At 41.4% G+C, this 27,655-nt stretch overlaps 1 long non-coding RNA gene across 2 annotated transcripts; it reads left to right on the top strand.

Moving 5' to 3' along the window:
* Positions 1–2,446: 2,446 nt before the first annotated feature.
* LOC123367433 lies at positions 2,447–27,655 on the top strand. 2 transcript variants are annotated; one of them, XR_006578460.1, is made up of 3 exons: positions 2,447–2,635; positions 23,352–23,471; positions 26,233–27,655. It is a non-coding gene; the product is annotated as an uncharacterized LOC123367433 (long non-coding RNA). The 2 variants fall into 2 exon arrangements; XR_006578459.1 differs by lacking the exon at positions 2,447–2,635 and adding an exon at positions 19,826–19,942.

Consider the following 27,655-nt stretch of genomic DNA (forward strand, 5'->3'; position numbering starts at 1 on the left):
ATTTTGAACGGTGAGAGAGAGAGTGAGAGAGAGCGTGAGCTTCATAAGGATGTTTTATAAAACCCTCCTCAAAGTCATGCTGGATTATACAGTTCTCACAGAGGTTTTTCTTCCTCCCCTTTCTTTACCACAAGTTCACATCTTTAAGCATAGTGCCCCCACTGGGATACTGTAAATTAGTGACAGTTCATAAACTGGGGAACAAAGGCTAAGTTTACTTCAGGTGAAATAAACTGCCTCAGTCAGCAGGGGAACATTTGGGCTTCCTGCTGGGCAAGCAGCTGCTCTTCTCCACAGGCTGTGACTTTCATCACTTGTGACACATAATGCTGTCCATCTACAACTCAGAAGAGAGAGAGAAGTTTAGATGACCCACATTCTGTCCATCCCAGTGGGAGGGACTCTGAAGTCAAAGCAGCTGAAAAAATGCAAACAAGGGAGCATCTTTGAGCTACTCTGCTTTTTGGTAACCCCCCTGGGACTTACATGTATTCTAGAGTGATAAATGACTGAGGTTGGGAAGAGAGGGAGTGTAGCTGAGGTAACAATCCTCCTTTGTGGAGGAAGTAGCTTGTGACAAAGAACAAAAACAAGCCCCCAAATATGTAGAATTTTAGCTTTTCATCCATCTAAGTCTCATCTGCTCTTTTGCCCACAAGCCTTTATTAGGATATTTGCTAGAATTAAATCTTATTAGCTGTTGCTCACAATAAGTGATAAAGATAAATAATCTAATTAATCTATGGTGACTTTAAAATAAAATCAGAATAATCTTCCTAGTTTTAAAAAATTGTTATTACAATCATAAATACATTAGACTTGTTCTTCCTTTGAAATAGATACAGATTATTTATCTTGAGAAAGGGCCAAGCACCAATATATTGGACCGGTTTCTTTTTCTAGAGTGTTTCACTTGAGGACGCCATTTGCACAATGCAGCTGCCTTACTTCTCAGGCTTACAAAAGAAGCAAGGCCACATGAAGCCCATGAATGAGGTTATAATTCAACATGTATGATTAAAAACTTTTATTTTGAATGCTTTGAAACTTTCTTTTGTTGTCAAGTAGTGTGTAATGGCTTTGGGCTTTTGTATAGCAATCTTTTATTACATATAGCCTTATGTACATCACCTGTAGCTAAAGAAACTTCCACACTTCAGATGATCATGTTGATTTTGTAGCTTTTGTTATCACCCCAGCTTACACGGGCTTCCAGGAGTCTGAACAATATGCTTTCTGTGTCAAATCTGTTGTTGTTTTGTGTGTTTTAACTACCATTCCTTCTCCACACTCTGCTTTCGCCTGAAGTACCTGTTAGCATAGTCTCTTACCCTCTCCTCCTCAGATTCAGGATTCTGAGATTCAGGTTTGGAACTGCCGCTGAGACAGCTGCTGTGAGTCCCACACACTCGAGCACATTCTTGTTATCATTAAAACAGCTCTTTCTGGTTCATTCCGTCGCCGGGGAGAATGGGAGAGGCTCCTGTTGATGTTAGTGCCTATGATTCTTCATCTCAGTTTGTCATCTAGCATTAACAGTGTGCCTTTCTTCAGGTGGTGCACATTTAATGGTTTATAATCTCAGAGAAGCAAAGATGGCAGCATGTGCTTTTCAACCAGGTGTTCCGGTCGAAAACCAAACAGCTGGCCACCCTAGCTGCTGTTCTATCTCAAGTTTGGTAAAAGGCAACCTGCAAATAAAGCAATACATTCTATTTATTTCAGCAATATTTGCCTGAATTTGCAGAATGCCCATCAACAGGAGCGCCGCCAGCTTTTTTGCCGCCCTAGGCTGCGGAAGGTCCCACCCCCGAAATGCTGCCCCCGACAGAGGCGGCAGAAGGTCTGGCCGCTGCAGTCACCGACCCCCGAATGTTAGTGTCCTAGGCGACCGCCTAGGTCACCTAAAATGGATTGCAGCGGCCCTGCCCATCAAATATCACATGCTAAACACGGATGGACCAGTTAAGGCTTGCATAGGAAACCTCCAAGGAGCACTTAGGTGAGACAGAAAGTGTCATTCTTGTGTGAGTAGGTGGCATTCTTATCACTCTGAATAAGTAGTGAACCAGTACCCTCTCTCTGTATCAGGGGGCTTTGTGCTTCTGGCGGTGCTATCTATAAAATGAGATGTAGAAGAGATAAGCTCTTCATCACTTTTGTTCTTAAAAATCTGAAGGTACTTTCCTGAAAAATAGGATACTATACCTAAATTACCTGTATGTTTCCGTTGGAACTGACCTGCTAGCTTAAGCTGTTGAATACTGTGTTGTGAGCTATTAAAGAGCTGTTGTATTCCAGCCCAGAGGTGGCTGTTTTTTTAAATAATTTGTGACACACTTTGAAAGCTTTAAATAAAATGTGCTATTGAAATGGAAAACATCATCGTGGTACACCATTTTAAATAATAAATGAAAGATTTTTTTTCTTTTTTTTAGGTCACTCATAGACCTGTCATGTTTTGTCTCTGGAACTTTGAAAACTACCACATACCTGACTTTCTCCAGGCTGGCTTTATACTTGCTCTGAGGTTCCTAGTTAATGCTCTAATTTTCCAACATGGTGCTGGCTGTGACAAAAGCAGGGCAGGAACTGGCTGCTGTGACTTCGGGAGACCAACGTAATTTCAATAAAGGTATGTTTTTAATTTCCTATTTGCTCAGCAGTTTCTTAGCTTTTTTGTTTGGAGTATTCAGAACTATTGCTGAAGCAAATTGCATTGTCACCATTGTTTGCAAGTAGAGATAGAACTAGGTCACAAATCTGTGCTTGGCGCTAAAGACACCGTAAAGTTTGGGGGTGTTTCAAACGGGGTGTTTTGATTTAGGCCAATTTTCACTGTAGATGGTCTCCCGTTTATTCATCCTAGAACTGCAGTGCATGCTAGAGCTAAGGACTGTGTGCATGGAGTGCACACCTTACCATCAGCTTTGCCTTTTGTCTTTTTTCCTATTGTTTGAGTTTAAGATTTATCTTTGTTTCAGTTATGATCTCATGTGCACGTTATAAGAAATGGGAACAAAGTAAACATAGTCAATTTGTTATACCAGGGAACACCTTCAAAGGCACAGAGGGCAGCTAGAGGCCTAGCTCACACTGAGGGTTGATGGGAGTTGGGCCACTAGCTGCCATTTATGCCTTTTAAAAGTCATTAGACTCATAGACTTTAAGGTCAGAAGGGACCATTATGATCATCTAGTCTGACCTCCTGCACAATGCAGGCCACAGAATCTCACCCATCCACTTCTATAACAAACCCCTAACCTTCTGAGTTATTGAAGTCCTCAAATTGTGGTTTGAAGACCTCAAGCTGCAGAGAATCCTCCAGCAAGTGACCCGTGCCCCATGCTGCAGAGGAAGGCGAAAAACCTCCAGGGCCTCTGCCAATCTGCCCTGGAGGAAAATTCCTTCCTGACTCCAAATATGGCGATCAGTTAAACCCTGAGCATGTGGGCAGGACTCACCAGCCAGACACCCAGGAAAGAATTCTCTATAGTAACTCAGATCCCAACCCATCTAACATCCCATCACAGACCACTGGGCATACTTATCTGCTGATAATCAAAGATCAATTGCTAAATTAATTGCCAAAATTAGGCTATCCCATCATACCATCCCCTCCATAAACTTATCAAGCTTAGTCTTGAAGCCAGATATGTCTTTTGCCCCCACTATTCCCCTTGGAAGGCTGTTCCAGAACTTCACTCCTCTAATGGTTAGAAACCTTCGTCTAATTTCAAGTCTAAACTTCCTAGTGTCCAGTTTATATCCATTTGTTCTTGTGTCAACATTGGTACTAAGCTTAAATAATTCCTCTCCCTCCCTGATATTAATCCCTCTGATATATTTATAAAGAGCAATCATATCCCCCCTCAACCTTCTTTTGGTTAGGCTAAACAAGCCAAGCTCTTTCAGTCTCCTTTCATAAGACAGGTTTTCCATTCCTCGGATCATCCTAGTAGCCCATCTCTGAACCTGTTCCAGTTTGAATTCATCCTTCTTAAACATGGGAGACCAGAACTGCACACAGTATTCCAGATGAGGTCTCACCAGTGCCTTGTACAAAGGTATTTACACCTCCTTATCTTTGCTGGAAATACCTTGCCTGACGCATCCTAAAACTGCATTAGCTTTTTTAATGGCCATATCACATTGGCAGCTCATAGTCATCCTGTGATCAACCAATACTCCAAGGTCCTTCTCCTCCTCCGTTATTTCCAACTGATGTGTCCCCAATTTATAACTAAAATTCTTATTAATCCCTAAATGCGTGACCTTGCACTTTTCACTATTAAATTTCATCCTATTACTATTACTCCAGTTTACAAGGTCATCCAGATCTTCCTGTATGATATCCCTGTCCTTCTCTGTGTTAGCAATACCTCCCAGCTTTGTGTCATCTGCAAACTTTATTAGCACATTCCCGCTTTTTGTGCCAAGGTCAGTAATAAAAAGGTTAAATAAGATTGATCCCAAAACTGATCCCTGAGGAACTCCACTAGTAACCTCCTTCCAGCCTGATAGTTCACCTTTCAGTACAACCCATTGTAGTCTCCCCTTTAACCAGTTCCTTACCACCTTTCAATTTTCATACTGATCCCCCATCTTTTCCAATTTAACTAATAATTCCCCATGTGGAAATGTGTCAAATGCCTTACTGAAATTGAGGTAAATTAGATCCACTGTGTTTCCTTTGTCTAAAAAATCTGTTACCTTCTCAAAGAAGGAGATCAGGTTGGTTTGGCACGATCTACCTTTTGTAAAACCATGTTGTATTTTGTCCCAATTACCATTGACCTCAATGTCCTTAACTACTTTCTCATTCAAAATTTTTTCCAAGACCTTACATACTACAGATGTCAAACTAACAGGCCTATAGTTACTCGGATCACTTTTTTCCCCTTTCTTAAAAATAGGAACTATGTTAGCAATTCTCCAGTCGTACAGTAAAACCCCTGAGTTTACTGATTCTTTAAAAATTCTTGATAATGGGCTTGCAATTTCATGTGCCAGTTCCTTTAATATTCTTGGATGAAGATTATCTGGGCCCTCTGATTTTGTCCCATTAAGCTGTTTGAGTTTGGCTTCTACCTCGGATGTGGTAATATCTACCTCCATATCCTCATTGCCATTTGTCATCCTACCATTATCCCTAAGCTCCTCATTAGCCTCATTAAAGACTGAGGCAAAGTATTTGTTTAGATATTGGGCCATGCCTAGATTGTCCTTAACCTCCACTCCATCCTCAGTGTTTAGCGGTCCCACTTCTTCTTTCTTTGTTTTCTTCTTATTGATATGGTTATAGAACCTTTTACTATAAGTTTTAATTTCCTTTGCAAGGTCCAACTCTATATGGATTTTGGCCTTTCTCACTTTATCCCTCTATGGTGATTAGTCAATCAAGTCCAGACTACACCACCAGTCTGACAGAGTGTTGTTGATATACCTAGATGGATTCAACATGGCCAGGAGTTAATCATGTGATGGGTGAAATGATGAGCATCCCCACTGTCACATGCCTGAGGGACAGCTTTCCGCCACAAGTAACCTGAGTGATATTCTGACCTTGATTTTGCAAGCTTGTGTGGATTGTGCAACAGGGAATGCAAGCTTGTTGCTCTCCCGCACAAGTCTGAGTAGGGGCAACAAATCAGCACAAGTAAGCAAACCACTCAAAGTCCAGTATTAAGTGGAAATAAATCTTAGGCTCACGATGCAGGCACTTCTCTGCTCTCAAATGTGCAGAATGAAAAAGGAGCCCAGTGAGGGTAGAGAGCAGACACCGCTGAGGCTATATCAGTTTAATGTGACCTTCAGCATGCAGATTGGGTGCCTAGCTACTAATTCATTATTGTTCCTAGTTTACTCCGACTATAGGCATTCCTCATGTCAGTCTATCTGCACTCACTATGATGTAATTGAGGTTCTTTGTAGCAGTGTTACTGTAATGGGGTCTACAAGACAAATAAGGAGTTAGCTTATTAAGAGAGCACCAGCAGCAGCTCAGTGAGTAGATGTGAGCTAGTTCTTACTAACGATGGAAGAACCATCAATGCTTTGAAATTTGAGGTAGGTCTGAATAAATATCCAAAAGTACAGAGGCTTATTGAAAGTTAATATAACCCGCCCAAACCTTTGGAAAGGGTTCCAGTGATCCCTTGTTCTGTGTGCTAGTCTCCCTTCCAGCAAGCAGCCTTTGGTTCTTCCCAACTAATTTAATTCTTGCAGGAGGCCTTGAGGATTTTGAATCCTCAATAACATTTTCAAAAGTCAGCAAGCATGCTACACTCCTGGCTCTTCTGAAGATTGCTGGGAAGCCAGTTCAAGGATCTTTGTGGTTGTCCAGGAAGATAACTTTGCCCTCCAGTTTCTTTGCTTAGCATCTACTGGGGGAATTAGAAGTGGGATCAACGTGTGAACTGCCTGCTTCCCCAGCATGGCCCAGAAACTCTCTGCTAAGTTCTGCTGCTTTATTGTTGTGAACCTTTAAGCACTGTGTCTGTCTCTCCCCAGGGTAAAATGGGGTATTCTTTAATTATTTGATGAGATTGGAGAATTCCATATACCTTGTAACACTGTGGGGTGTCTTAGCTCAAGAGTGATTAAATTTTAAATAGACAGAAGCAGTGGCAAACAGCAGAGAAGCTTCTGGGTCACGTTCTTCTGCAATGGGGGAATGGGCAAGCCACCTACGATTGTTTAAACAAGGCATATTTGTAGTAGCAGATCCAGCAATGAGCACACCCGCCTGAAGAATCAGGATGACAAAGGTCAGTTTCTGAACATCCATAGAGAAGCCTGCTGGTCATCCTTGAAGATCTTTAACTTGGGAAGGATCCCATGTGGAAGAAGAAATAAATCTTCCAGTTATTTCTAAAACCCTGGAAGGAGAATAGCAGGCTGCTGTGCCTATATACAAACAGACCCATGCATATACAAAGCAATGCTCCATCCTAATCAGGAGTGAGTAGGGGAAAATTATAAGAACCTGTCTCCCTTCAGAGGGAAGGAAACGAAGGTCACTTGACCAAACATTGCGAACCTCTAATGAGTTCCTAGTTATGATCCATGGAGTGATGGGAGTCTTACTTTTTCTGAACTAGTTTACCTGTGTCTATTTACTACATGCCAGTGTGGAAGCAAAAAAATAATTAACAAGGATTTGAAGGGGATTTTAATACATGTCAGTCAGTTGGCAAGAGTCAGGCCATACTATAACCCTAATGACGTAAGACTTGTAAAAGCAAAAATAGTGCAAGGCGAGAGGACAAGAACTGTGTACAAAGTTATTACGACCTTATAACTAATAACCAAATATGCAGGCTTGCTTTTCTTAGGAGTGAGACAAATAAGATAGCAAAATGGCTTATGTATAAACAAAATGTAGTGTTGCTCTTTATTGTCTGTATTATTGTTAGTTATTGTCTGTAACAAAAGTATAAAGGCTTGCTGTAATTGTTTACCAGTTGAGAGACCTGTCCAGGACTAGGGCGACCCTGTGTCCTATGGCACTCTCTCCCTCCATTGTAATTACTAAAGAAATAATAAAGTATTTAATTTTGCTGCACCCAAACAAAAAGCAAAAACTAAGTTTTTCTCCAACAATTTGGGGGCTCGTCCGGAATGGCAACGCCCACGGACCCACAGACGGCTACTACGGATCATTCCCCTTCAAACCCCATGGCGCCACATGAGAGGTATAAAACCTTTTGAAATCTCTATTAAAATGTCAAAAAAAACCTGTCTCTGTTGGGCTCACGCCATCTGAACTTATTGACTGTGCAGCAAGATCAGATGCAAAATAATATTAAAAAAAAGCCCCAACAAAGTTAATTTATAGCAGTATTAAAAACTGCTAAGTTGGCCAACAAAGTAATGCATAAGTAAATGCATAAAGTAATGCATAGGTAAATGCATTAAAATGCACCAGTGCTAAGGGGTTTTTACCGCCTCAAAAGGGGTTGTCATACCGCCTCATAATATTAGCCCAGACCAAGTAAAAATGCATCATAATTTAAAATATATATATATATATATATACATATAAATATATAAATATAAAATATAAAAATATAAAAGCTTGCTGTAATTATTTACCAGTTGAGAGACCTGTCCAAAACTAGGGCAACCCTGTGTCCTATAGCACTCTCTCCCTCCATTGTAATTACTAAAAAAATAATAAAGTATTTAATTTTGCTGCACCCAAACAAAAAGCAAAAACTAAGTTTTTCTCCGACACCGGTAAGAACGTATTCAGAGCGTTAAGACATGGCAGTGGACTTGAGAGTCGGTAGTTCACTGAGTTGTGAAAGAGCATAATTCCAATGAAAAGATATGCAAATGGAAAGCTTCTAGCTCATTAGTTTTAAGCCAGGTTGGGTAATTGTAATGTAAATAGGCAAAATATCAAGTGTGACTTCATTTTTTGTTTTTAATTCTAAATTGTTTACACATTTTCAAGTCAGAGTGATATGAAAAACATAGATAACTAAATAAACTGAGCAAGTGCATGATTAATGTTTTAAAATTAGTAAACTCTTCCCATTTCCAACATTCCTGTGACAGATTGGCTTTGCAAGTCTTATTTGTATCCCTGCTTTGCGAAGCTGTCTCTGTTTTATTTATTTACGACACACATTCTTTTTATGTTCAATGCATCTTTTCTGTTTAATTCACAGGAGAGTTTTGGTCACTGGCAAGATCATTAAATTATACTAATATATGTTTAATTAAATGCTATTACAAAATATGTATGATAAATTATTGTATATGAAATTAAAAGCAATCAAAAGGCTGAATATTGCTGCAAGATGAAAATTAAATTAACTGGATGAGTAAGACCAAGTGTAACAATGATAAAAAGGAGACATTCATAGAAGTTTTTTGTGCTTTTCTAGGAAGATACAGTTTACATTTTTTACTGAGATCAATAGTGTCAATTTTTTGTTAGTTATTATTTGTTGGTGTCCGCTCTATGCTAAGCACATTCCATGCAAAAAGGAAACACTATTCCTGCCCATAGGAGCTTCTACTAGTTTTTTTCCTGACACTTAAACAATTGACTATACACCCTGGTAATGAAACATGTAGTATTTTTCATGTCTGGTTCACCACTTGGAATCTGGTCCAGGTCAGTAATGAATGAAAGCTGTTACTGTCTGATGAATGTGTAAGGCCTATGTGTAAGGAGTAGGTGGCTTCAGTCCAGTTGCTAGTAGACATTAGACAACATCACAAAAATCACTGCATTTGGCACTATCTGGCAATCCCAGCAGAGCGACCAGTGACTTAAATCCTGATTCAGCAGAGATCCAACCTATTAATGGAAGTTAAACCAGGGCCGCCCAGAGGATTCCGGAGGCCCAGGGTCTTCGGCGGCGGGGGGCCCTTCCGTTCCGGGACCCGCCGCCGTAGTGCCCCGAAGACCCGCGGCGGGAGCCCCCCGCCGCCGAATTACCGCCGAAGCGGGACCCGCCGCCGAAGCGCACCCCGGTCTTCGGCGGTAATTCGGTGGCGGGGGGGTGTCCCCGCCACGGGCCTTCGGGGCACTTCGGCGGCGAGTCCCGGAACAGAAGGGGCCCCCCGCCGCCGAAGACCGGGCTGCGCTTCGGCGGCGGCAGGTCCCGCTCCCGCCCGGCCCCGGCCCCAGCCCCAGCCCCAGCCTCAGCCTCTTACCCGAGCGCGTCTCCGGCGGGGCCTGAGCTCCGTCCCGCTCAGAGCCGCGTGGTGAGGGGGCGGGGCTGTGAGCTCCACGCCGAGCGGAGGCAGCTGCCCCGTCCCCTCCCCACGCCGCTCTGAGCGGGGCGGGGCTCAGGCCCCGTTGGAGCTCCCAGCCCCGCCCCCTCCCCACACGGCTCTGAGCGGGGCGGGGCTCAGGGGCCCCGGCGGAGACTCGGCGCTTGATGCGCTGAGGCTCCAGGAGAGGGGCGGAGGCGGGAGCCTCCGCTCTTCTCTTGGGGGCCCCTGTGGAGCCCGGGGCCCGGGGCAAATTGCCCCCTTTGCCCCCCCCCGGGCGGCCCTGAGTTAAACACATGTGCTTTGATGAATCAGGGGTCTAGTGAGCATGAAGACTGGACTACCTTCCCAGCCCTCAAGGTTATGAGAACAGGTCAGAGCTGAGGTGTGTCGGTAGGGAATTATGAGTTGTCCATACTGTGCATGTTCCGGTGGCTAAATACGGGACCGCAGTCTTTGGCTGTGCAGCACCATTCATGTTCAATAAAAACACTGAAAGATATTGAAATTCAAGACTGTTAAAATGTGGGTTCAACTTACTCATTTATAGATATTATTTTATTTCAATTAATACAAAAATTTGAAAGTGCCTTCCAGTGCTCTAGATAATTTTGATAAATATTAAAAATAACAATGATTGTCAACCAGTTGAACGTCCCATTGCTCTGTCAGGTATGGAAGGCAATATGGCCAAAGCATATGTTGTTGGACCTGTGATCTATTCCTGGCTCTGCCATTGTACTGCTGGGTGACCTTGGCAAAGTCACTTAATGGACCCGTGCCTCAGTTTTACCATCTATGAAATGGATATAATGGTACAGACCTCCTTGGGAAAGCTTGTTGACATCTGCAGATAAAAAGTGCTATATAAGTGAGAGGTATTATTTGTATAAAAATAGTGTGTATTCTACAGTGATGGTTTGTAGCGAGGTGGTCATCCGCTCCTGCCCTAAGGGGTTGGAAAAGCCCTGCAGAGGGCTCGGGATGGGGAAGGGAGCAAAGCCCCAGCTGATTGGGGGAAGTGGCTGCAGCTGGAGCCACACCCCAAACAGACTAACCGGTCCTTATAAGAAGGCCAGGGCAGCCAGAAGCTAAGGACTCTCTTTCTGCTTGTAGAGGGAGAAGGGCCTGGCTGCTAGGGAGCTGAGCAGGGTACTGGGAGTGGAGCAGTACTGGGGGAAGGCTAGAGGAGCTGGGGAGCTCTGGCCTAGGAAAGCCCCAGGCTGTGGGCCTACCTGAGGGCCTAAGACCAGTACCGGGGCTGCAGAGGGGCAGCCCAGCTATATAGAGAGGCAGCAGGTCCAACCCAACCTTGCCTGTGATGAGTGGCATATACTGCAGTCTGCCCCAGGGAGTGGGGCTAGATGGCGACTGGCAGTAACCTTACACTGAGGTGGGGTGGGGGTTCCTCTGGGTGGGGAGACCCAAAGTGTGGGGGTACTGCCAGGGGGACAGCAACCCAGAGAGGGAGGGACATGGGGGCCAGCGGTAAGGAGGATCACAAGCCTTCAGGGGGCACTCCAGGACGCTGGAAGAGCTAATTCCCATGGATGACCAGCAGGAGGTGCTGCAGGGGTGAGTCCACTCCATTACAAGGTTCAAAACACATCATCTTACAATAATGGTTAATGGTATAGGGCCTCGGTGTACTGTTTTTTTTATTTGGACAATATCATATCTAATTCTGATCCTGTGACCCAATTCTAGTAAAATAGTGCAGAAAAGAGAGAGATTATTTTTCTATCAATATTTTAAAATAGAGATGGGCATCTACATTTGGATCAGCCCTCATTCACCTGAAAGATTTGCAAAATATTCCATGAAACTGGGTTTATCCTCGGTTTGTAAGAAAATTCCTTCCTATTTGTGAAATATTCACACAACTCTAGAATGTAATTCTGGCTCCACTGAAGTCAGGGAGAGTGTTGCCATTGACTTCAATGGATCCAGGATGTCAACCAAAGTTCTGATTTGTTGTATGAGTTACAGTGAGCCAAATCGTGAGGGCCTTACTCAGCTCTTACTCATTCCTTACTTAGGGCAAAACACTCATTGACTTCAAAACTGAGTTTCAAAACCTCAAGATTTGACTCAGTATTTAACTCTCTTCCCTCTCCACTCTAATACTGCTGAAAGAGTTTTACAGAGTTATGAACACCTCAGGAATGGAGGTTCAAACCTCTGAAATGCTCATAACTCTGAACAAAACGCTATGGTGGTTCTTTCAAAAGCTTACAACTGAACATTAGATTTCATACAGCTTTGAAACTTTACTGTGCAGAAGTAAAATGCTGCTTTTAAAGATCTTAATTTAAATGAAACAAGCACAGAAACAGTTTACTTACCTTGTCAAGTCTTTTTTTAAACTTTCACTTTATTTTTTTAGTAGTTTACATTTAACACAGTACTCTACTGTATTTGCTTTCTTCTTCTTCTTTTGGTCTTTGCTGCTACCTGTATTTCTGATTCCAAATGAGGTTTGTGGTTGACGGGTCAGTTCGTAACTCTGTTGTCCATAACTCTGAGGTTCTACTGTAGTTGAGAAGGTGTAGTTCACCGAAGTAATATAATTTGCTATTTATTCCCCTGGTATACATTTAAGGTGACCTTCAGCATGCAGATTGGGTGCCTAGCTACTAATTCACTATTGTTCATTTCACTTTCTGTTTTCATCACAAATTCTAAACACACTATCATCTGGGCAAAGAATTACAATTTTAAATGTTTAACAAAATATTTTTGAATGCCTCAAAAAATAGCAGCACTTACTGTGCCATCTGTATACACAGCACATAGTGCACCCTCCTGATTAAAAGAGTATTTTGCTACTATCTAACCTGCAGCCTGCTGTACTAAGTAGCTGTAGCAAAAACCTTCTGTCTAATCAAACCTTATTTAATAAACAATGTTATCGATGCCTGTGAGACAGCTCTACAGTGCTTGACACAGGGACATCACAACATTCATTGGATTGCATTAATTGGCACCCTCGTTCATCCCCTACATGCATCACAACATTGAGTTTTTTTGGCCTGGCACACAAGACCGAAAATTGAATTTACAAAATCAAACTGTAGTTATCTACATTCCTTGATGTCCTCCCAGGTGAGCTACTGGGCTTCATGCTAATAACTTCTAAAGCAAGCAAACTTTAGCTAATTATGTGCTAGTTTATTCTCCCTTGCTCAATTTTGGCAGGTTGCTTCTGTAAATTATGAAAAATAAATGTGAAATATGCAGATGTCTTTTGTTGGAAGCAGATGTTTGGTCCTCCTTGCCAGAATCTAATCAGCTGTTTCCCCTGAGTTTTTTCTCTCCCCACTCCTAATATTGTCCAAGAGCTGTTTGAAAACATGAAAGGTTGTGGACTGTAGATCATAACAATAGGATTCTGCTGTTTCTAACTACCTCACTTACATGTATTGGGGTAAATTCAGACCAGTGTCTCCTCCAGCAGAAACCAAAGCAGACCCTGGCAGTGGTCCCCCAAGGCACAACATTCCCTGAAGACAGTGACAGAAAGTCAGGGAGATTGTGAGAGCCAGCATAAGTCAAACAGTGGGCAGCACTGCCCGGTAAGGGGCAGTGTCCAGCGTAGCCAGGGCAAACACTGATTGATTATATCCCCCACCTCAGGCTGTGCACTCAGGACAGCTATGAAGCTCCAGTACAATTGTAAAGTGGCTCTGTTGTGGCAGAAAAGCCCGAGGTAGAGCAGCTAAAGCATTCCACCTCCCTCCCCACTTCCCACCCCATCGCAAATCCTCCTTCTAGAGTACGGAACTCAGCTGGCACGGGGGAGATACGCTTACTTCTCCCTTCCTCAGGTTTGGTGTCTGTCCATTTACTGTGGCTCAGTGGTTAAGAAGAGTAATTAAATAATAAAGTAACTGCAGATGTACTGTAGGATGGTTATGCCAGATTTGGAAGACCCATGCTCTTGTATACTTTACTCTTACGTTTGGTGCTGGCCCACTGTGTACACCTCAAAGTAACCTAAAATACATAATTACGCCCAATAGCAACTTTATTAAACATACTTCCCTTGCCATGTCCCAGTACAATTCCTTTTCCAGGGAATGTTTCCATCTAACAGCATCATTACATTTAGAAAATACTATACCATTTATGAAAGGATCCAGATGAACAGCACTAGAAACTGAAGATTCCTCTTTCTTCTTACAGGTATAGCAGGCTCCACAGCGGTTCAGTAATATTAATAATTATTACTATTTATTTACTACTGTACTTAGCACCTTCAATCTAAGGATCTCAGAGCACTTGGCAGTAATGAATTAATTTAAACTTCTGGCACTCCAATGGTGTAAGTATTGTTATCTCAACTTTATAGACAAGGAATCTGAGACACAGAAATAGGTTAAGTGAGTTGTTCAAAGGGAAGGATGGTTTGGGGCTTAAAGCCAGTATGGGGACATGTGAGAGCCATGTTCTGTTTCTGCCTCTCCCAGAGGCTTCCTGGGAGTATTGATCCTGCCTTATAATCATAGAATCATAGAATCTCAGGGTTGGAAGGGACCTCAGGAGGTCATCTAGTCCAACCCCCTGCTCAAAGCAGGACCAAACCCAACTAAATCATCCCAGCCAGGGCTTTGTCAAGCCTGACCTTAAAAACCTCTAAGGAAGGAGATTCCACTACCTCCCTAGGTAACCCATTCCAGTTCTTCACCACCCTACTAGTGAAAACGTTTTTCCTAATATCCAACCTAAACCTCCCCCTCTGCAACTTGAGACCATTACTCCTTGTTCTGTCATCTTCTACCACTGAGAACAGTCTAGATCCATCCTCTTTGGAACCCCCTTTCAGGTAGTTGAAAGCAGCTATCAAATTCCCCCTCATTCTTCTCTTCTGCAGACTAAACAATCCCAGTTCCCTCAGCCTCTCCTCATAAGTCATGTGCTCCAGCCCCCTAATCATTTTTGTTGCCCTCCGCTGGACTCTCTCCAATTTATCCACATCCTTCTTGTAGCGTGGGGCCCAAAACTGGACACAGTACTCCAAATGAGGCCTCACCAGTGCTGAGTAGAGGGGAATGATCACATCCCTTTATCTGCTGGAAATGCCCCCTACTTATACAACCCAAAATGCCATTAGCCTTCTTGGCAACAAGGGCACACTGTTGACTCATATTCAGCTTTTCGTCCACCGTAACCCCTAGGTCCTTTTCTGCAGAACTGCTGCCCAGCCATTCGATCCCTAGTCTGTAGCAGTGCATGGGATTCTTCCGTCCTAAGTGCAGGTCTCTGCACTTGTCCTTGTTGAACCTCATCATATTTCTTTTGGCCCAATCCTCTAATTTGTCTAGGTTCCTCTGTATCCTAGCCCTACCCTCCAGCGTATCAACCACTCCTCCCAGTTTAGTGTCATCTGCAAACTTGCTAAGGGTGCAGTCCACACCATCCTCCAGATCGTTAATGAAGATATTGAATAAAACCGGCCCCAGCACCGACCCTTGGGGCACTCCACTTGATACCGGCTGCCAACTAGACATGGAACCATTGATCACTACCCGTTGAGCCCGACCATCTAGCCAGTTTTCTATCCAGCCTAATGCAAGTTCCTACCTTGCCAATGTGCTTCTGTCTTATTCCACCTCTTCAGGGGAAGGAGGCTAGTTCAATCTTCATATCCTTTCATTTGTTTGCCCTTAAGAATTCACATTCTCAATTGTGTTTTGTGATATGAACAGCAGTCTACTTGAACTAGACTAACAACTCATTTCACAGAGGACACTGAACAGCTCCTTGAGTTGGTAACAACTTTCAGTCGCTACCATTCTTTTGGGGTTGGAACCTAGACATCTAAAGGTGCAAGGCTCTCGTGGCCTATGAGCAATTGCTGAATGACTTGTGCTTCAGCAGCATTGTTGTGACTGTTAAGTATCAGGGGGTGGCCGTGTTAGTCTGTACCCACAAAAACAATGAGGAGTCCAGTGGCACCTTAAAGACTAACAGATTTATTTGGGCATAAGCTTTCGTGGGTAAAAATCCCACTTCTTCAGATGCATGGAGTGAAAATTTCAGATGCAGGCATTATTATACTGACACAGGAAGAGAAGCTATGATTGTTGTTGTTGTTGCTATTTATATTGTGATAGCGCCTGGAAACATTGATCAGGGATCCATTGTGTTAGGCACTATAAAACCAAGAAAAACAGTTTTTGCTCCAGAGAGCTCCGAATTGTGGATTATTACAAGGAGTAACATTTGGGTAAGTAGACAAATGGTGAAGACAAGGCAGCTGTAAAGATGGGTGCATTTTATTATAAGTCCACCAGAAAAGTCGTAGAATGAAGGGGATGGGGGAAGATATAGACTGACAATTCTTTGCAAGCTTCAACCTAGAGGTAAAAACATACTTTTTTTTCAGACATTACCAAAGCATTTGTTTAATCTGCTTCATGAACAAATATTATTTTAAAAAAATGAAACTTCATAAGGATTTATGAATACATAGACCTTTGACTATTCAAAAAAAATGTACAAATCAAAATAAATTTGCCTAAGCAATTTAAAATAATTAACCTTTGACAAACCTCCCTTTTTGGTAATGGGATAGTAACTACATGAATAAAAGATAAGTCGTGACATTCAATGAATTACAATATTCATCCCATAAATTATGGGGTAAGATATCAAAATGTAGATCGGGGTAGGCAACCTATGGCATGCGTGCCAGAGTCGGCACACGAGCTGATTTTCAGTGGCACTCACACTGCCCAGGTCCTGGCCACCAGACTGGGGGGCTCTGCATTTTAATTTAATTTTAAATGAAGCTTGTTAAACATTTGAAAAACCTTATTTACTTTACATACAACAATAGTTTAGTTATATATTATAGACGTATAGAAAGAGACCTTCTAAAAATGCTAAAATGTACTACTGGCACGGAAAACCTTAAATCAGAGTGAATAAATGAAGACTCAGCACACCGCTTCTGAAAGGTTGCCAACCCCTGATGTAGATTATATTGCTAGCACTAAAATGCCCTGAACAGTAGCCCACAGTACCTTTCATTTTCATTTTAAATTTGGTTGCCATGTTCAAGCTTTACTTATGCTGTCTTTTTAGTTCTGTCAGAGTTTCATTTTTTTCTAATTTATGTAAATGATATTAAGTGTTTGTACTCTGATTATGATGCTATGGTGCAGACCCTCCCCCTTCCAAAAAGGGAGTGTCCTCTGTAATGCAAATCCATGCTACAAAGGGATTCTCCTGAGCTGTAACAATAAGTACAAATTATGATTCTGGGAGTCTCCTGCTCTACAACCAAGTACAATGCCAATAAACCAAGGGTGTAAACCACATGAGCATATGGACAAAAGATGGTCTGAATGGCATGATTATGTTTCTCAGGCCATAATGAATTCATCCCAAGGTGCAACGGCACATCTGTTGTAACAGCGTTCTTGATAGCAAACACTATAGTTAAGGTTGCAGTTCAACTCACATTATAGCTTGTTTCTTTTCACTTACAACTTGCTCCAGAATAGTTCCTTTTGGACTGACTCTTCACATTAGGCCAAAGATGATGATTTTTTTTTTTAAGGAAAATCGGTTCAACTACTTATAGATTAGGCCAGCAGAAAAATATTGTTTTTTCCTCTTTAAAATAATTCTTAAGAATTTCTTTGTTTACAGATAAATAAAATCCAGTTGTTTTTAAAGAACTAATCCAACCCTCCTTGAAGTCAATATAAAGACTCTCATTCAGTGGTGGAACTAATAGGACAACTGCCTCTCCCACCCAGCAGGCTTTAGGTGTATAAGTGGTGCAATTCACAAGGGGCCAGTAAGCGAGCCTGTCCAGCACTCACCTGGCAGCAGCAACTCCTGTCCCAAGGGACTGGGACTGCCTCCCTGCTCCGGGCATTATGACATGGCGCACACATTGCACTTGTGATTCCATGCACCATGTTGCAATGCCACACACTCAAATATGGCCCAGCCATTCCTGCATCATGACAGGGGGGCAGCCAGGCCCAACCTGAATGGTGCTGCCCCCCTCTGGGCCACGTTGCAACGCTGGGAGTGAGGCACTGGGTCTAGCCTTACCGGAGAGGAGCCACCACTGTGGCATGAGTGCAGGGCGGGCTTACTCTCTAGCTCAATGACCAATGACCCATCACCCCTGCTGGTTGAAAACCTGACTCTGCCACTGCGCCCGTTGACTTCAGTAGATATTTGATTGGGCATGATTCTCCAGTCTGTTAAACCGGTGTAACAAAGTAGAGAAACAGCCTCTAAAACTCAGCTACTGCAGGTGGATAGACCTCAATGAGTTAGTTAGTTTGACAACTCACAATTTTATTTAACAGTAGTGTTATAAGTGATTAAAAGTCCACATCTGTATATACAAACTTCCACTTCAAACTTTCTGTTAGGATCCGAGCTGAACAATTGTCTCAGCACTGTAGAGTTATGCAATTAGCACTTTAGTGCTGCAGCTAACTATTTACTGTTTTTCTCTCCTCCTCCTTTCCCTCCCCCAGTAAACAAACACACAAATAAATAAAATGCCATACTTTATGTTAATGCAAAATTGAGTTTGCAAATTTAAACCCAAAAAGTCAGGAGATGCTAATAGCAGCTTCCCATAGTTACATTCACTTGTCCACATGGCACATACTGAAACACTGTCAATTACTCTCGCATTAATATGTTGTATGTGCTGTTAATGGGAACCAGGAGAACTCCTAGGAGTTGCATACCATGATTCTTTTGTGCTTATATTTGCAACCTTCACTTTTCACTTATGTAAGTTAGGATATTTAGTACGTTATGATACAGTTCCACTAAATAGCTCAGAATTCTTTAAACAGCTGTGCATGTCAGCTATACATAAAAGTTTTTACATGCTAAAGAGGGTCTGCGTGATATCATACAGGCGATGAACACTTTAAGAGAAGCTATATATTTCAGTTCGGCTTCTATTTTGCACTCACTGCTGAGTGCCTTTTGCAGCACTTTTACCTGTGGGGAAGATGGTTGAGCTCAAGTATACTGATGTTGCAGTATCGTGGGTGCTGCACTGTTTAATGTGCTATTCTTCAAAGGATATGTTAAACCCAGTCCCCTTCTGCCTGTCTCTGGCAGCTGTCCAAGTGTAAGATAAAAATTACATGGGTCTTTTTGAAAAGAGTACCGGCTAACCCGCGGTGTCATGGTCAATTCCCTCTCAATGGGGCAAATGCTGTTCCCAGCACACAGCCTGAATAGCCAGGCTATGCTCCAGGGAGATCTGCTGGCGTCAGGGAGAAATAAATCCTTCCTCCAAGATTTCAGAGTAGCAGCAGAGCCTCACTGCAGCCATTTCAGTGGCCTCAGGGTTGCAGTAATTTCCACAGCTGCAGTATACCCAATCTGTTGGGGGAAACTACCAAAGGATCAGCATAGTGATAGATCCTTCACCTTTTGCTCCAGACATCCTAGCTGTCCCACTGATAAAAGCATCCTGAATACTGGACCTCAAGGAGACGACCTCAGTGAACATGGAGTACATTCCCCTGAACTTGGCATCCTGTATTCTTGCAGTAATGTATGGACTTTATGTATGGATCTCAAGGTGCTTTACGAAGGAGATTAGTATTGTTATCTCCTTTTGTTACAAATGGGAGAACTGAGGCACAGAGGTATAAAGAGAGTTGTCCAAGGTCTCTTAGTAGGCCAGTGACAGAGTCAGGAATAGCACCCACATCGCCTGACTCCTATGCCACTGCCCTATCCATTGGGCCACAGAACCTTTGTGCAGCAAGTCCCTTGCCATGAAGTTCTCTGCACCTTCGGTGGTGAGTGCAGCATTTACAGCACACTCTAACGTAACAGCTGTGTGAGAGTTATTGTTGAGTGCATAATGGCTGCTCCATTTGTCTGCAGAGTGACATCATATTACCCCGTGTTCATGTTTTTCAGGAAGGGTAGTAGTCTGGGTAGAAATGTTTAAAACCCCTGGAAAGATTACAGAAACATTCCTATATATTTCTATTTGAAATTAGGACTCATGTGATCCTTCTTGTTTACTATAGAATTAGATTATTTCTTACCAAGCTATAATTCTCTCGGGCAAGACAGAGGAAGATGTTGGCAAGATGGGCAGATGGATGGCAAGCTGCCACGCAGCCTGGAGTGTGCAGTCCATGTTTCTCTAGACCCAGAGGGTTTAGCATGGCACGTTCTGGAGCCTCAGGAAGTAAGTCAACTTTCAGTGACTTATTTTTAATAACCCTCTTTTCTCTCATTTCATGTACTTATTACACATACAGTTTGAATTGTACTACTCTGAAAAGAGGCATCCTTGTAATTATAAAAGGATTGCAGCAGATTATCACACTGGCATAATTAAAGCTGTTGAACAGCACATTACTATGAAAATTAGACTTTTTTAGAGTTTGGACAGAAATGAATAAAGAATCCTACTGCAGGGACATAGATTTTAAAAATTAGAGGAGGGTGTCTCTTTCCCGATGTTGCTTACTGGTGGCACCACAAAATATGCGACTGAGACAGAATCAAAGTACAGAAAAGTGTGTTCTTCAAATGTACTTTGGCTAGTATTCCAACCCACTTCATCAGCCTCACAATCATGAAATGGCTGGTTTCTTGAACTTTCTGCCAGAGCAAATGTTTTACTTCCCAGCATAAGGATATTTTTATGCCTTACATATAGCTGTTTCCAAGGAAAGTATTATTTACATTGATGAATTCATGTGAGCCCATGAAATAAGCCTCTTTCTTTTCCTAGTGGCAATCTTGAATGAATATCCTTGTTTCTTGTTGAAATGACAAGGGGGGAAGGAAGACGGAAGAATTGTTTCATTCTCTCCCATTACCTATTATCTGTCCTTTCTTCACATACACAGAGGCCAGAGAAAGGATGGCAATGGGGAAGATTTATTTCAGTTCTATTTTTTCGAGATCTGAATGATATTGCTATTATATTGTTAATATAACTTTTAGGTTATGTGGCTTTTGATTTTTATTTTTGTGCACCTATTTGTAAATTGTTTTTAAATAATTTAGTCCTGGGTGTTTAGGGGATTGGTAATTAGATACAGCACCTTTCACCTCTAGGTCATTGGTTCAGATTTGTCACAGATCAGTAGTGCCTGGAAGTTGTTACCCATTGAACAGCTGTCACATGATATGTGAAATGAGTTGGTGGCCTCAGCTCATTTCCTAGTGAGCAGGTGTCTTCATTACAGGCCAAACTTGAGAGGAGTATTTCAAATCCATTGTTGGTTTAAAAGAGGAGTTATACTTAGGTGTAATGAGCAAAGCCACATTTCATAACTTCAAGAGGCAATAGTTTTCTCTATATGAATTAAAAAAATAATTACAGCAAATATATAAAGCCATATCCTAAATTGATGCAAATTTGGCATAGCTCCATTAACTTCAGTGAAACTGCACAGACTAATGCCAACTGAGGGTCCTCACACAAATGTATATTGCCAAACAAAAACAACATTAAAATAGAGTTAAGATTGAGAGTACCGTACCTATCAATAATTTAAGGATTACTGCTATTGCAGGGACATTTCAATTAATCCCAACCCGAAAATGATAAATCTGGGGAGTTCAGAGTTAAGATTATATTTTTAAAAAATCCAGACATGATAAAGTTTTGAAATGGACATTTGGGGCACACAAGCAACCTTAACTCTGCCCTGTAGAGATGCCATGAAATAAGCATACAATTGCCGCTAATGCATTTTAGTATTTGTGGCCCCAGATTAGATAAAGCTGATTTTTAAAGACTCATTAGTTGCTGGGTCCCAATGACTCTGCTTTGAGGGTTTTCCCTATTCTCCTACCTCAGCTTCTCTTGGCAGACAAGCCAAGGGAGCAGTTCCACGGGCAGCTTGGCAGCCACTGAACCTTTAAGAAGCAGTGATGGTTGGGGCCAAATCTACCTATAAGAACTTCTGACAACTGGGTCCAATCTCTCTCATAGCACTGATTTATTAGTCAGTAGAATTGTTGTGCAGATAAGCTGTAAAGGAAGAGTGATGATTGGTTGAGTTACCTCTGATGTCAGAATGGCCTCAGTAAAGAGTGATCTGAGCTTTGAACTAGCCTGATCCATAGACTGCGTTAGCATAATGATTAGATAAAACAATCATTAATAACTTAAAAGCAGCAAAGAGTCCTGTGGCACCTATTAGACTAACAGACGTATTGGAGTGTGAGCTTTCGTGGGTGAATACCCACTTCATCGGATAACTTAGTTTATATGCAACCTAATTTATTCTGATGTAGCCTCTGTGTAATATTTCAATGAGTTTTACAGTATGGAACGTTTGAAGAGTCTGTATTATTCATTCTTATTATCATTTGAGACAAAAGGCAGCAGACTGTTACATTTCTTCATTTTTAAAAATTAACCTGAATTCATAAACTAATTAACATATTTACTTGTATTTTCTGAGCAAATTAATTCAATACTTAAAGAGTAAGTGCTGTAAGTTTGGGTAGAATGCAGTGCATTCTTCCTATATAATGAAGAGTTGAGTCTGTGCTGTAAGTACAAAACTCAATTCACCTTTAAGTATGGAGCCGTGACTGGTGCCTCCATAATTTAAAAAATGGAAGGTGAGAGATGAGGAATCTCTTCCCCATAATTACTTTCCCCATAATTCCTGTCTTTCTTGTCTGCTTCAGCAACCCAATTCCCTTGTCCTTTTACTATTTAGGAGCTGACATCTTGTTGTTGTCTGTCCACATTCCTTACCACACAGCCATATCTCAAGAAAAAAATGGAGAAGCAGAAAGAAAGTGGGGTGAGAAGGTAGCATGCCAATGTGTTAGGTAGTTCTACCCAATGAGCTGTGTGGCTTTGGGGAGCTGGTAAAGAGAACTTACTGGCATATATGTGCCCTAAAGGCATTGGTTATACACAGATCAGCAGTAAAGAGCGTACCACTATATGTGAAATCCTGGAAGAGAAGTAGGCAACTAAGTGGCAGGCAAAATGTCATTCCTTTTAAACAATGAACAGAAGATAAAACCGGATGGAGAGAAGAAGGAAGAGAAAACTGTGTGGCCTTAAAGGGGGGGAAAGGTAACTCTTAGAATAAATCAGGTGTGATAGAGGGAAAGAAAATGGATACCCCTTTTTCTCAGAAGTGCAGATATGACCCACTCTGGTATCTAATCACCTAGTGGACCAATATCCCAGGTATGGTGTGGTGTATAATGAAGAGGAGACGGGTAAGTAAGGTGAAAGCAAAGAGATGTGTATTAGGGATAAGAATACAATTAATAGGGAAGGGGGAAAATCACAAACACAAACTGTATTACTACCAATAACAATAGTGACAGTGACTTCCAGTGGGGCATAAAGCCCGGACCCAGATAAATTCCTCCCTTGGCAAAGTACCCTATAACAGAGATTAATTTATTCCTACTTAATCTAGGTGCTGAATTGCATGTGGTGGTGGTGCTCAGATAGCTTAGTGGTTTGAGCATTGGCCTGTTAAACCTAGGGTTGTGAGTTCAATCCTTGAGGGGGCCATCTGGGGCAAAAATCAGTACTTGGTCCTGCTAGCGGAGGCAGGGGGCTGGACTCGATGACATTTCAAGGTCCCTTCTGGTTCTAGGAGACAGGATATCTCCATTATTGGGCTAGTGGAAAGCTGTCAAGGAGGAATTCTGAGGAGTCCGATGGATGGTGATCTCTGTGGAAGAGAAGCCCTCTGGAGATGGAACAGCAGGATAAGGTAAAAGTGTTGAAGGTCTTCTCTGGTGTCTTTGGGATATGTATCAGTATGGTCACAACCACAATGAGACCCATATTGCACCGTGCACAGGCTGCCACTCAGATGGACAGACCCACATCCACACAGGGTTCAGTCTTTTATAGATGTTAAGGTGGGAAAAATTGGACTGTTCCAAATAGCAATGCCAAGCAACTCTGAGGTGAGAGAACCTTCAGGGATTTGGGCAGGAAAACAGATGGAATGTCCGGAGCCCAAAGGCGGGAAAATCCAGTCCTGACTAGTTGGGACTATCTTAGAGTTAGTGCCCTGAGATAAACAAGGATGGAGTTCCGTAGTCACATGTCAGACACCATTTTGTATTTCTTATTTCAATTATCCCAGCAACTGAACTTCAAAGGGTTCAAACGTAATATATTTGGCTGAGATGGGATCATGTGACCCTACACGAAGCAATTATAGAAGATTAAAATGATTTCATTAATAAAAGCACAGCATGAATACAAATTTTTGGTGAATTAAAGGGCCATGTTTGATTTGCTATAATTCCTGGGATGATATTATTAATTATTCAGTAGGATTTGGACAACTGTTATGAATTTGTGAAAATGTGTGTTCATAAGTTTCAAGAATTTTCTCATGGGTGTCTGATTCATCCAAAAAATTATACCAAATTGAGTTGTTCGGTATTTGCTGGTTTTTATATGTTATTCTCCTGTTTTAAAAATCTTGTCAACTAATCAGTGTGCAGGAACAATGCTATGGGATGGATGCCACACAAGACCAAACCTGGAATGCAGTAGTCAAAACAGTCTGGCAGTAACAGATTTTCTGAAAATTATTCTGGCAGTGTATCTGCCCAATATTTACTAATATTGAATGCACATGAAGGTACTCAGAATCAGTTCACAAATGATTCAGTGAGCAAAAATGGGTCAAACATTAACTGTACAAATAGTTCAGCTAGGTTTAGGCTTAATAAATTATCTATTTTATATATGGTCAAGAAAAAAGGCAAGATTCTGTCATGCAGCTTAGCTGCATCCTTGTGTCTCACTGACATTTGGCGGTACAAGGGCATAGCTAAGTGTACCTTATTCACTCACCCAGAAAAAGACACCATTTGAATGCACTCCTTGAATGGGAGGCACAATAATAATAACATCATATAACAGAATGGCTACTGCCAAATCGCTTTAGCTTTCCTACATGATCATCAGGACCAACAATCTGTTAACCAGTCTATTCAATATTTTTTTGTTTCACAAGCACGTTTAAATTTTAAATTATTATTGCACCTAATGAGAGAAACAAACAATTCTAGAGAGACTGTAAAATAACCAGAAAGAGCAAATATGAAAAAAATAGGAAGAAATTGCCTGTTACAGAACTTCATTAAAGTCATTTATTAGCTTTGTAATGCCTAACAATCTGCTGGCTCTAGGATTTTTTTCTATATCAGGGCTGGGGGGACGGAGGGAGGATAAGGGTGGTGTTTCACTTTCATTTGCATTTATGATCCCTGCTGCTGTGTTTATAGCGTTGATGCTATTCACACAGTCTTTGCAATATTAATTTTTAATTTATGATGCTCATTAGGAGACACTTAAAACAGAACAATTATCATTTATCTTGATATATTATTTACTAAGACTTGCTGTCATGGTTAGGGATCTGTGATTAGTGGGAGGGGAATAGAAAACAGCTCCAAAAGGTGCTAGGCTGAAGGGACTGGGGCTTGGAAAGCAGTTGTCACAACCAAAGGTCTGAAGTTCTGATGTCTAAGCAAAAGACTTTCAGTGCCTAATCAAAACTCAGGAGGAACCTTCTAAGATGAGCCTGGAACAGTACTTAATGAACCTGCAGGATAATATTAATGAAACTCACTCTTAGGCCACCAGCTCATCAATTATTCATCCAGCTGTAGTCCTGATACTTTGCTGTCTTCCCTTTTTGTCTCAACATGATTACTTTTTTTATCCTCCTTTTCCTTTCGTGGATTCGCTGACATGTTCCCCTCATAGCATTTCCTTCCTAGGAAATTGTATTTCTCAAATCAGCCAAACAGGCATTCACAGCAACAAGAAGATTCTTCCATTTGTGTTGCATTCATATAAATGTGCCTAGATTATTAAGACTTAATAAACCAAATAACTGCTTGGACAGCACCTGCTAATCTTATTTGTTAAAAGCACCCATCTTGCAACTTCAGGTCATCTGCATATTTCTTGTTTAGTCTGTAAAATCCATCAAGTTGCAATGACAAGTTGATTTTCGAGAGGTCTAAAATAGACAAAATTTCAACTAAAAATAATGACTGGGAATAAAATAGCACCAGCAGAGTCTGCTATTGTGGTGACATTTTCTAATGTAAAAGCCTGTTTATGGTGGAGGATTAAATGTTGTTCCTCACCCTGGAGCTGAACCAAGCCACAGTAAATTGTTCCCAAAGATCTGAAGGTGCTAGTTGTGGAGATCATTAGGCTCTTTTACTTCACAAAATAGATCTTGTGTCTCTGATAAAAGACTTTACAGATGAGAACCTAATAATAACTTTTGAATTTTAGACATGAAGACCCATGATTTTCATATAATAGGAATCCTTTTTTATAGGCCAGGAAGGGGATGTGGGAAGTTTCAGTACTCAGTGTTTGTGGGGCTAAATTAGTATCCTCTTGTTTCTCTAGTGCAGGTATTTTAAAAATTCCTTGGGAGTTTTTAAAGGTTGTCTACCTGGCATTAATAATTTGTTGTTTTGTTTTAGCCTTGTAACCTGGTCTCCAGAGCTCTGCTTTGAAATTGAAGATCATTGCACAGTAAACCAGACTGAGCATGCAAGACCTCAAGGGCCAATGCTACCATACACCTTTGCTGAGTCACCCCTGCTCTCCTGAGCTGAAATCTCTGATTGTGTGACTAGTCTGGGAGGGAGCAACCATCGGTCCAAGGCTAGATATTTTGGGGTCAATGGGTCTCCAGTTCAGTAATGTTAATGTATTTCTTCTTTTTGTTCTTTTTTTTTTTTGGTGGTAGGGGTCAGAGGTGCTGGAACAATGTGAATAGTGGGGGTGCTGAGAGCAATTGAACCAAACTGTAAACTCTGTATATATTGGAAACCACTTAAAGTCAGGGGTTGCTGCAGTACCCTCTGCACCCCTAGTTCCAGCACCTCTGATGGGGGTGGTTGTAAACTAATAATTGCAGTTGTAATTATATAGAAGAGAAGAAAATCCCCCTGCTAGAAGTATGGAAGAACTGACACAATAGATTATGATGACTCTTTCAAAGAAGTGTAATGGAAACAATGCACAATACTATGACTAGCATTTACATTATGTAGAGCTTCTAATTTTTAAGCCACTTGACAACATTGACTGATTGATCTTCATAGCACCCCCGTGAGAGAGGTATGTAAGCACTGTTAGCTTCTTTGTTGTGCTGCATCAGAACCTGATTATGAACTGGAATGTAAATGCAAAAGGCATGGGAGGAAATTTTCAGAACACAGATCATTTGCTTAAATTATTTTGCACCCTCTTGTAGATTTAGACCCTCTTGTAAAGAAAACACAGCATAATGACACTGCCTCCTGTGAACAGCCATGTCAAGAAATACTGCAGTACAATAATAGCCCACATTTAGAGCTGGTTTTATAATAATCCCAAACAGTTTATTTGACAAGCATTTTCCCTGTCAATTTACAAAAAAAAACCTTGTTCACAAATAGATTTTCTTTATTTTTTTTTAGTAGGTTTGCGTGGAATTTTCAAAAGTGCCTAAGTGACTTCATACCTTGAGTCCATTTTCAAAAATAACCCAGGCACTTGGAAGCCTAAATCCCATTTCAGTGAAATTCAGGATCCTAAATCTCTAGGTAATGTTTGAAAATCTGATTTTGGATTCTTAAATTATTTACGCACATTTGAAAATTTGATCCTTTGTAGATGGTCAAATAATAATGTTCACACCATTTCTTCCATCACTGAGTAAAAAAAAATTTTGTTAGAATAAATTCTTGCATTATATAACCAACTGTACCTTTTCTACTCCTATAATCTAAAAAATTGAATCATGGTATAGCGTAAGCCTTCTTAACAGGCAGGTAATCAACTTAACCAAGTTGATTACGCATTCAGCTGTTCGCTGGTGTTATATTATAAAAAGCCCTTAAGTCTCTTATCTGCAGC

The sequence above is a fragment of the Mauremys mutica genome, chromosome 3 (assembly GCF_020497125.1).
Source record: "Mauremys mutica isolate MM-2020 ecotype Southern chromosome 3, ASM2049712v1, whole genome shotgun sequence".
NCBI classification, from domain to species: Eukaryota; Metazoa; Chordata; order Testudines; family Geoemydidae; genus Mauremys; species Mauremys mutica.